The sequence below is a fragment of the Galeopterus variegatus genome, unplaced genomic scaffold (assembly GCF_000696425.1).
Source record: "Galeopterus variegatus unplaced genomic scaffold, G_variegatus-3.0.2 Scaffold627, whole genome shotgun sequence".
Lineage (NCBI taxonomy): Eukaryota > Metazoa > Chordata > Mammalia > Dermoptera > Cynocephalidae > Galeopterus > Galeopterus variegatus.
Window position 1 is genome coordinate 286,612 of NW_007726738.1, and position 9,255 is coordinate 295,866.

Here is a 9,255-nt window from a genome sequence, read left to right on the forward strand (position 1 = left end):
CGCAGTAATAAACAGCAGAAGCACAAGACCCAATCACTCTACCTGCTTCTGAGTCCCAAGCTTTTTCCACTTAGAACCCATTTTCTCTGAGAGTGTTGGTTTTGTGTTAAACAAGCCAGGCTTTGTCACAGGGTCTCCTGGTGTCCAGTGGCTTTCTCTGTGAAAGGACATGCTGGGGTTGGAGGGAATACAGCAAAAAGAACCTTTCTGGGGCAACTCAGCCAGTGTGTCAGGCCCGTGCCCAGCACTTCCCATGCCCTTCCCATTAAACCTGCATCCAAAACCTATGCACTAGGTACTTTGAATAACCCCCTCGCCTAAAAACTGGGGTGTAGAGTCACGAAGTCACAGGAGTGGTGTGTGCTGGAGCAGAATCCGGACTCAGCTCTCTCGGATAAGGGTCCCCAGTTTATACACAGGAAGACTTCCACCCTGGATTATCTTCACGAAAAATTCCCCCTACTAGAGAGGCTGCGTTTCGGGCCTCAACACGGATGGCGGAGGCAGATCGCCCCACGCCCCTTTATGATAACCCCACGCCAGCCACGCCCGGGCATGCTCGCCCCTTCCCCTTCCGCCTCCCCAACTCCAGGCCCAGCCCCTCCACTGCCGGCAGGGGGACGGGCTGAGGACCTCTGCGGGCCCCGAAGAGCGCAGAGGGTCCGAGGCTTGCCTGGATCCAGGACCCAGCACGCTGCACGCTGCACGCTGCACGCCGTCCTGTGGGGCTGCAAGTCCGCTTCTGTCCACTGCTTGCACAGGGCTACATTCTCTTGCTCCACTGCTGCCCCTCCGGAATGTAGTTAGGATAGACTTCCTCTCTCACCGTTGAATGAAACAATTTCCCCGTTCAGACGTGAGGCTGGAAGTGGGAGAATGGACAGCCTCGGAGGGGTCGGCCTGAGCTTGGGTTTTGATGTGAGCAGCCTGATGATTCGTATTCTCTCTCCTCCACCCTCCCTCCCTCCCTTTTAGGAATAGTGCACTGTGTTCGGCTGCACACGCCCCAGGAGCAGAGCTGCAACACCAGCTCGAGCAAGCAGCAAAGGTCTTGCTCCTACTACCTAGGGTCGCCTGCCCGCCACACTGGGTGAGCCGGGTTCAGAGCGCCCACTGGACACATGGCAGGTGTCTTTTGTGGGGAGGGCTTGGATGTGGCTAGGTGTGACTGTTCTGCCCTTAATTTAAGTCACCCGTTGTAAGTATATATTCTAGTGCCTATTAATAACCCACAGACAGCACACCTGCCTGCTGTCACTCCAGTTGTTCAAACAGTGACCCTTCTGTCAGCTCCTCACACACAGGCTGAAGGAGTCGTGTTGCTCTGGAGCTGCGGCTGGGTCCCTGCGCTGTCCCGCTCCTCTCCCTTCCTCGCCCCACCACATTCCCCCTCCCCTGCCCACTCCTCTATCCCTGCTGCTAAACTCTCTTCTGCGGCTGTGACGCCAGATCACTAACAGGGGTACGTGAGAAGGAAAGAGGAAAGTAAAATAATAGCAATTTATCCTGATAATCCCTCAAAATTAAACACCTGGGTTCCTCCCAGTTGCTTGCTATGAAAATAGTGGTCCTGGTTCTCAGAGCTCCTGAAGTCCGTGGTTTGGACAAGGGTAGAATTGCTCCAGATGCTGGATCATCCAACAGTCAAGGAAGTTTCTCTTCTTTTCCGTGAGGTGTTCAGCCCTCCCCTCCCCCACTGTTTGTTTCTTCCCTGCCTCAGCTTCTCTCCTTATAACCTGCTGCCAAGGAAGGACTTGAAGTGTCAATAAATAATACTTCAAGTATTATCTGAAATGGGGACCTGAAGCTTAAAGGGGACCAAAGAAAAGAAGCAGCCTGACAGAGTAGAACAAGGAGAACTCTAGGAGAAGCAGTCTTGGGCTCTATGTCCCCAGTGACCAGCCGCAGCTTGTGTCACCCACAGTAGCAAGCTCATCTGTAACATGGGGATGCCAGTCCACACCTTCCATGGTGCAGAGGACAGCACCAGACCGTTTCTCAAAGTCTCCTCTGAAGAAACAGAGATGAACAGAGGACCAGATGCTACTAGAAAACGGGGGAAGGGAAGATGGGAGAACAGACAGTCCCCAGCGTCACTCTGTCCCACAAATCAACCAATTTACAACTATAAAAATGTAACGACAGCCAAGTTGGGGCCACTGGAGCTCAGGGGAAGAGGACGAGAGACCTACAGAGTGCACGAAGGTGGAGAAACCATGATGAAGGAAAGAAAAAACTGCTCAGAGCATTTTGGGCCACGGCCACTTTAAGGCTGGAGCTGCTGAGCACGTGGAGCAGGAGTCCGCAGAAGCTGCAGCTGTGCCCTTCAGATGGAGTTGCTTGGAGGAAGCAGGGGAGAAGAGGGCCTTGGTGGCCCCCAGGCCACCAAGAGCACTAATAGGGTTCCTGTGGACCCACACAGGAGCAAGGAGCCAGAACAGCTCAAAAAGGGGAGCCATTCAGAGGTCAGTGAGTCATAGCAAGGGACCAGCACAGGGCCTGTCCCATGGGAAGTGTTTGGAGCATGGGCAGTGGGGGAGACAGGCCAACCAGGAGAACAGTGGGACACAGCAAGGACAGCCAATCCACCACCCCCATCAGTGCAGGGCCACTCAGAGGAGACTGGTCGGGAATGCAGAATTGCATGGGGTGCAGTTTGATGAAAAGATTCAGGCCCAGATCAGAGTTTCTACACAAGGCAGGTGCACTGGGTCTCTGGAGAGCCGGAAGTACCAATAAGGTCAACCATTAAGCCCTGAGCTGCACAAAAATCTTCCCTAGGGAAATAGCAGCAAAGCAGCAAAGCACCAATTTAGCTCAACAACACAGCTCAAGTACTGGTTCCCACAGGAAGTTCCCCTGTTTTAGAAGTAAGCAAAGGATAAAAAGTTAGTTCTGGCCCACACACACCACCAGTGCCTCAGGCCTGCCAGGGGACCCGAGTATGGAGCTGAGGACTGGATCCCTGCCCACAGCTGTGTACACCGCCAGTGCCTCAGGGCCCTGCCCTGGGGCCTGGGACATGGAACCAGGGACCAGACCCCCCAACTAGGCACATCACTAGCGCCAAGGAGCATGCCAAAACCATCACCTCCATGTGGGTGGCCCACCACAGCCACCACAGTAATCAAGGCTGCTGCAAAAGTAGCTAGATGTCATAACCACCACATGCATGGTCTGTCAGCCACTGGAGTGCATTGACACAAGGGCAGTCACCAGCAGAGACCAAAGAAAAGAAGAGGATGTCTCTCTCCACAAAGCCCATTCCAGAGTGACAGAAGTAGTATCTAATCTACGATAATATTGGGAGGCCTGATCACACCTCTCAGCATTGGACAGATCATCTAGGCAACAAATCAACAGAGTAACCATTACTCTTTCAGAAGGACAGAAGAAATCTAGGGTTATCAGTGTTGGGGGTGGGGAGGGAGAGGGGGATGGGGAGAGATTGGACAAGGGGCATAAAGAATAAGTACAATTTGTAACAATATACATACTGGTAATATTTTTTAAAAAAAGAAAAAGAAAAGCCAGGGAAGGAATCTTGACAGCTTGCAATTTCAAAGAGCCTTCTGGTTGTTGCCCCTGAAATCAGACTGTCAAGTGTGGCCTCTACAGCATAAATATAGAGAGTCTGACAGTATCTGACTGTAGTGCTATCACCCTCAGCCCTTTCGTGAGTCTATGTCCTCACAGTCACCTGTCATATTCTCACCACTTCCTGCAAACACAGCCTCTTCCGCCTGGTGAGCTCCTCCCTGTCCTTTAAGACCCAGCTCTGAAGTTCTGCACTCTGGGGAACCTGCCCTGACTATCCTGAAGATACGGGGCACGCTTTTTCTCTGGGCTCCGCAGGGTCAAACCACAGTGAGAGCCCTCAGCACATGGCAGTGTTGTTTACTTCTCCCTCAAACACTGGTCTTTGAGGAGGGGACTTTGCCATCTTCTTCTTTGCCCAGCACAGTTCCTGCTTGTCCCACTTTGAATAATAGTAACATAAGGATCGACATTTTCTCATTTAGCCCTCACACAACCCTGGGAGGGTAAACACAAAGAAGTGAAGGGACTTGCGCAGGTCATTTTGTAAGGGAGAGAGCTGGATGAGGCTCGTCTACCTCCTCCAGCAAGGACCCTTCTTAGAGGGCTGGGACTGTTTTCCTGGAGGTCACCAGACTTCAGGCTTCCCACATCAGACCCTGGTTCCTCTGCCTGAAAGCATGATATTTCTGAGTTGTTGGAGACCTCCTCTCTCAGCTGGGAACCTAGTGTAAGCTACCATATAACTGGGAGCTCTCCAAGGCTTATTTTAAGAATCATCCACTGGATACATAGAGAAAAGAGAACTGAGTTGCAAGTCATCAGGTTCTTGACCCTGTAGTTGTGTGTCCTGAAACAAGCCACTCAACACTCTGGACCTCAGTTTTCTCATCTGGAAAACAGGAATTCAGTTTAATAAATATCAACTAAATGCCCATCATGTACAGAGCCCAGAGCTAGGTACTGGGATCTAGATGCAATGATAAAAAGGATATGATCTCAGGGGCCGGCCCGGTGGCGCACTGGATAGTGCGCCGCTTGGGAAGCGCGGCTGGCGCTCCCGTCCGAGGGTTCGGATCCCACATACAGACCGGCTCCCGCTCACTGGCTGAGCGAGGCGCGGGAGCAACACCGAGGTTTGCAATCCCGTTGCCGGTCCCCGGTCCGGTACGGGGGCAACACTGAGGGTTGCGATCCGTTGCCGGACACGGCAAAAAGACAAAAGACAAAAAAAAAAAAAAAAAAAAAAAAAAAAAAAAAAAAAAAAGGATATGATCTCTGCCATCAATAAATGTGAAGTCAAACAGAAGATATAGAAATTTTAAAAATAGACCCCACAACAGAGTGAAATAAAGTAGGTATGGACATAAGAATATTAATACCCAATGTGCCTACCTCATAAGATTGTGCCAGGAATCAAATGCAATCATGGATATCAAATATTTTTAAAGCACTCTGCAAATGGAAGTAAATACTATGTTATTATTTGGCTTCTGTGGGGGACACAAACTAGATTTCTGCCCAAATCTCCCTTCTTTTCCAGAACTGTTTCCTGTAGCCAGATTCACATGGTAACAGAGGTGTCCCCCTCCCCAGGGACCATTTTGGATGATTGAGGCAAATGCAGACCCCTGGCCCAAGCTGGGCCACTTACAGTCTCTGCTCTGTATTTGGAACAGGAATGAAGGCAGCTCAGTCTCCGTCACTCTGGGCCCTGGAACAGAGGAGATACAAATCTTGGCGGCATGGAGAGCTATTTTCTGATGAGGTAGACTGAAAAATAAAGAATGCCAGGCTGCAGCAGGAGAAGCAGTGGAGCAGGGGTTCAGAGAGGAACAAAAACAAAAGGCAGAGTCTCCTTGGCATTCAGGATTTGGTTCACGTCTGTCCCTGCCTGCAGGAAACAGTATCCCAGCAAGGACCATCTTTTGCTAAAGGTAGCTCTGGTGGGCTTCAATCATCTGTAACTAAAAGGTTCATAATTAAACAGTTTCTAAACTAATTCAACTCAGGCTAATGTACAACGAAGTCCTCCCTTAGCCCATGTGAGAGCTGCATCACTCGTTCATTCATTCATTCATTGAATGTCATTGAATGCCAGCTCTTTACAAGGCTCATAGAAGAAGAACTTGAAGGGCCAGCCTGTGGCTCACTCGGGAGAGTGTGGTGCTGATAACACCAAGGCCACAGGTTCGGATCCTATATAGGGATGGCCGGTTTGCTCACTGGCTGAGCGTGGTGCTGACAACACCCAGGCCCCAGGTGCGGATCCTATATAGGGATGGCCGGTTTGCTCACTGGCTGAGCGTGGTGCTGACAACACCCAGGCCCCAGGTGCGGATCCTATATAGGGATGGCCGGTTTGCTCACTGGCTGAGCGTGGTGCTGACAACACCCAGGCCCCAGGTGCGGATCCTATATAGGGATGGCCGGTTTGCTCACTGGCTGAGCGTGGTGCTGACAACACCCAGGCCCCAGGTGCGGATCCTATATAGGGATGGCCGGTTTGCTCACTGGCTGAGCGTGGTGCTGACAACACCCAGGCCCCAGGTGCGGATCCTATATAGGGATGGCCGGTTTGCTCACTGGCTGAGCGTGGTGCTGACAACACCCAGGCCCCAGGTGCGGATCCTATATAGGGATGGCCGGTTTGCTCACTGGCTGAGCGTGGTGCTGACAACACCCAGGCCCCAGGTGCGGATCCTATATAGGGATGGCCGGTTTGCTCACTGGCTGAGCGTGGTGCTGACAACACCAAGCCAAGGGTTGAGATCCCCTTACTGGTCTTCTTTAAAAAAAAAAAAAAAAAAAAAAAGAAGAAGAACTTGACTTCCCCATTTATGATATGAACCAGCCACTGGATGTCAGCCTTCTGGCGAGCTGGCTCTTAAAGATCCTGAAATTACCCAGTTGTGCCCAGAGAGCATGTGATGTAGCTGTCACTTGCAGCCATCCCTGAGACATTCTAGAGCCTTGGGCACCATGGTGTCTGCCCATCAGCCCTCCCACTTCTGGTAACAGCCACTAAACCCCACTCCTACCACACAGAGACTTTGGGGGAGCTGCCTCACCCCATTCCATGTTGTTCGGGGGGGGGGGGCTGTTAATCACAGGACCCCTCCCCCGACCACAGGACCTAAGCAGGGCAATCAGAATCTCTTTCTGGGGAATTTGAATTTTATTTATTTTTTTGTGTGTGTGGCTGGCTGGTACAATTTGAATTTTGAGCTGAGACACAAACACAGAGGGCAGCTGGAGCTGGGCCATCCCACGCCTGCACTACATAAAAAAAGCCACCCAGGTGCCCTGCGGAGATCAGGGCAACACAGTCTCTAGACTCAATTGTCCATTTGTTCCTTTAAATCTGTAGCTACCCTGGATTTCCATCACTCAAAAAGTAAATATTTTTTGGACTAAGTCAGCCAAATCAATTATTTGTAATCAAAGAGCCCTGCCACATCTGTTCTCTGCTTTTCAGATAAAAGCTCATGGGTAAGTGAAGAAAAGAGAAGGAAAGAGTAGCAAAGGAAAGTTGTATCACATCCCGTACTCCAGCCTACAGCCCCAGCCCAGCTCCTATTTTAAGGCCCTTTAATGAATCTATATTTACCATGAGGTTTTTTATTTATGGGAATCTACACAAGTCATTTGGCTGAAGGCTGAAGCTTATTTCAGGAAAGCAAGTCTGTTATTTCTACAAGGCCCATGTTAGCTCTGTCTACACCTGCTCTCTCTCTTCTGCCAAGCCACCTATTGCTCATTTACAAAGAAAAAAAAAAATCAGGACCCAGTTTCCAAAGCAAGACACAAATCATGATTAAAGGGACAGGCCTGTGTTTTTTGTTATAAATTTCCTTTTTTGTTTTTAACAGATGTAAACTATTTATTGAACATTTGCCTCCAAATATTGTCATATATATTATTTTGAAGCATATCAATTTCGAGTTAAAATATCAGAAATAAACACCAATATTTACAATTCTTTTAAGGAATGTTATGTAATGACACATTGAAGCATAAATTCTTTAGGTTTAGAATTCTTCAAAGAATGATAATAGCAAAAATGATGCAGAAATTTTCCGTGTTAAATTATGATTCTGCTACACTTACAAAAATATGGTGTAGGATGACAATAATCCCATTCAACATCCTGGATTAGATCCCTTCAGGAAGGACTGATAATTTATATAGTCAAGCTTTAAAACCTACAGACAAAGGCAGTTCACTGCCAATGCATCTCTTAACAAATACAACTTTCAGGCCAATTTTGAAGGTCTGAAGAATTAAGTGGGCTCAATGAATTAGCCAGTTGGCACTTATGAACACGTTTATTGTCTTTCTGTCTTTAAAATACGTTTTCAGAGTATCACTGAAACTTTTGGAGTACTTTGCAAATTCTTTTGGTGCTCAAGTGCCCTGTGGTTCTGGTCCTGATATTTCTTGATGACATTATTCACTGTATAAGAAGCACGTTTATTGCCCTAGCTATATCCTTGATTGTCTGCAGAAACCTTACCGTATCATTGATCTCATCTGGGATCTTACTGAGAGTTTAAGTGCTCATGCCTTTTCATTTAGGTCCTGGAATTCTGGCTCTGGTCGTTCAATCATATACTCTTCTATATCATCAGCTGCCATATGAGGAAGGGATTCCGTGAAGTTAACTTCTCTACTGTTTTTCTCTAAAATCTTCATGATGGTATCTTGTGTGAGAACTGATTTTCTTTTTTAGACTTCGTGAAAGAGGCTCTCAGTGTCTGAGCTACAGATGGATTTACTCATTCTAGCTCATCAAATACAGGGTACGTGACTGCATAGAGGGGCATAGAAACCACGGGAGGGGTCTCAGCTTCATTCTTTATCTCTTTCACTGTTATCCTCATCTAAAAGCCAACTATGGTGGAAAAAGCAGTGCTAAAATGCAGAGGAATCACCATTTATTGCGATATTTCTTCTCTTTTTGTGTGTGTGATAAACCAGGGCACAAAACAAACACTGACCAGCAACTGAGGTGCTGACTTCACTTGCCACTTTGGAGCCCTATTCAACTCCCAGATCAACTCACTCACTTTTGTTATACATTTTCTTAACAGACATCATGTATTGTTTTTAATGAACACAGACCCCTCGTTAAAATGTTTTCTTAATATAGAAGTTGCCTCCCACAGTAATACTCATAGAATCTCAAATACTAGACCAAGAGCACAGAGGTGATGGCGGATCTAGGACCAGAACTGAGGTCCTGCTACCACTAGATCAGAGTTCTTTCCGTTGTTCCATGCCTCCTTCCACACTAAGATTTGCTTTCTTTAAATATAAGATTTTTCTTTATCTATACATAAATGTTTCATTGGGCAATAGATATTCGACAAAGAATCTGGACCCTAAAGTATTTAATTTCACTACTATTCAAGATTTATAAATTGTACAGATTATATATCAGTAGGGATACAGAATTCAAATAACTCAATTGAATGTGTATCCAAATCTTAACTAAATCTAATGGAAATAAAGTAAGTTACCTGGTACTTGGTCATTGGAAACTCTCCAAAGTGACTCAATGATATGGTAGAATTAGAACCAATGAGAGGAAATGACAAGGAATTTGATTTGAGCAACACGTGTTTAAGGGGAGTGCTCATAGGTAGTGAGCTCCCCATCACAAGAGGTCAAGCAAAAGTTGGTCCAACAACCATTTGGCAGAGATGTAACTGAGCA

The 9,255-nt window shown here is 47.8% G+C and overlaps 1 pseudogene; it reads right to left on the reverse strand.

Moving 5' to 3' along the window:
* Positions 1 to 7,728: 7,728 nt before the first annotated feature.
* Positions 7,729 to 8,420, reverse strand: LOC103588930 (annotated as a pseudogene).
* Positions 8,421 to 9,255: the final 835 nt, after the last annotated feature.